The sequence below is a fragment of the Brachypodium distachyon genome, chromosome 2 (assembly GCF_000005505.3).
Source record: "Brachypodium distachyon strain Bd21 chromosome 2, Brachypodium_distachyon_v3.0, whole genome shotgun sequence".
NCBI lineage: Eukaryota > Viridiplantae > Streptophyta > Magnoliopsida > Poales > Poaceae > Brachypodium > Brachypodium distachyon.
This window is the reverse complement of record NC_016132.3, coordinates 26,177,603-26,179,547: the sequence shown is the minus strand read 5'-3', so window position 1 is coordinate 26,179,547 and position 1,945 is coordinate 26,177,603. Positions and strand designations below refer to the sequence as shown.

Here is a 1,945-nt window from a genome sequence, read left to right as displayed (position 1 = left end):
TGCCGGGCCGCTTATAGACGCTGCCCGGGATGAAACCTTCCCGGGAACTCGGGAACGGGGCCCACGCGTCACGCAGCGGTGGTACCCCGGGTGTCACTGGTGCGACATGCCGGTTCATGTGGATCATTGTCCTATAGGTTGGATATAAGCCATGTTGCCACATAATTAGTAATATAATACATTAAGACATGGTAAGTACATAATTAACTACTCAAGAGTAGATTTGTAGACGTATTATTAAATTGATGATAGTTAAGGTGCATGTGATCGATAATGGTTCTAGATAGATACCGTGTTGGCAGAACCCAATTCTTGAGGAGCATCGACATTGTCCTCCTCCACCCAGTCGCCCATTTCAGCCTGCAGTTTCGTGTAGTGTTCCTTATTGGCCACACTGATCTCATGGGGTAATACCTGAAACGTGATGTGTGCAGTAGTTATGAAATATATGTGAAACAACATGAATGTATTTACGAATAGAGTAAGAATTGATATGTCTAAGTAATTGTAGCAGAAGATATGTATGGCCATGTCACATGGTGTGCATACCATTGATGTGCTTCCGTCACCCCACTTAACGTTAACATGACCGTCGTATAGGTCAACAACACGTCCAACCCAAGAAAGATCGGCTGGGGCTCTATTCATCTTGTTGCATTCCACTTGCGGTTGCTGCACCAGTGGCGTTTCTCCGCTGATGTTTGATGGTAGAAGAACGACGACGTCTCCGTAGAAAACAGAGTGGTCAGGGTCCCTGCCCAGATCATACACACTTACGGTGTCGTTGCACTCGACCTCCCAGCTGTTGGCCTTGAACCACGACACGTGGACGGGTATGGTCTTTGGAACTTAGACTTGTGACAATGCCGACGCGCCTCGGGGATCCACTTGAAACACCCACGGCGTCATCTCCTGTTTCATCAGTAGCAGCGTTGCCGACAACATACTGTCCAGGGAAAACTTCATGGTCGTTCATGATCTGGAAGGGTTGAGGTACATGGATGGTGCTCCATGTTGTCGCGTTCCGTCCTGCCACAACACGTCGACAATGGTGTCGACAGTGGTGTGAGTGTTGCAGACGGTCATGGTAGGCGGGGGCATGGGCTGCGTGTAATCTCGCCGCGTCCGCCTGTGCCCTATGAACATGGTCTTCCTCAGCTGCTTCCGGTAGGGCATGTCCTCCTTGTTTGTGACCAGTACGGTAATTTGTGGTTGCTTGGTAGAGGACTATTCATCAGACGAGGAGGCATCGTCATCGATTTGGAATGAGTGTTGCTCATTCTGTTGATGATGATCAGGAAGATCGGTTTCTGTAGTGCCCAGCCGGTAGCTTTCTCGAAGGAAGCAGCGGTCGGCTACAGCCCAGCTGCACTCGGGTGCAGAGCAGAAAAATGTGAGGTGGTCAGGCTTGAGGTAAACCGGAGGAGCAAACTCCTGGACAAGTTGCTGGTCGACGCCACAATACGCCAACGCGATCCAGTGCACTGTTGGGAAATTAAGCAATTTTGAGAATAACAATTCAATGAATAATTACAGAATATAGATCATGACAATAGTAGCAACTAACAGATGCATCTCGAAAATACTAGAAGTATTGAACAGCCCAACGAACAGCAATATGAACTCGCAGATCATAACTAAACAGCAGATCGAATCACAATGTACGTACTGTTGCGATGAAGTGGAAGCCGTTGCTGTTGCGTTCGCTTGACGAAGTTGTTGACGAAGAAGACGGCGGCGCGTCGCGCACCCGCCGGTTCCAGGAGGTAGACGACCCGTGGTTGCAGGGAAGCGAGCCGTCGCGCGGAGCGCTTCCCAAAAACCTTATTCGCGCTCTCCCATACAGGATCGCAAAGACGATCCGAAAACCTGCTCTCCGGATCGCTGGTGCACGCCGACGCTCAGGATGGAGTAGATACGACGACGGCGCAAAAGCGAGAGACAG

General features: G+C 50.0%; 1 pseudogene; it reads right to left on the bottom strand.

Annotated features, from left to right (window-relative positions):
• Positions 1 to 279: 279 nt before the first annotated feature.
• LOC112270729 lies at positions 280 to 1,176 on the bottom strand (annotated as a pseudogene).
• Between the last annotated feature and the right edge of the window lie 769 nt (positions 1,177 to 1,945).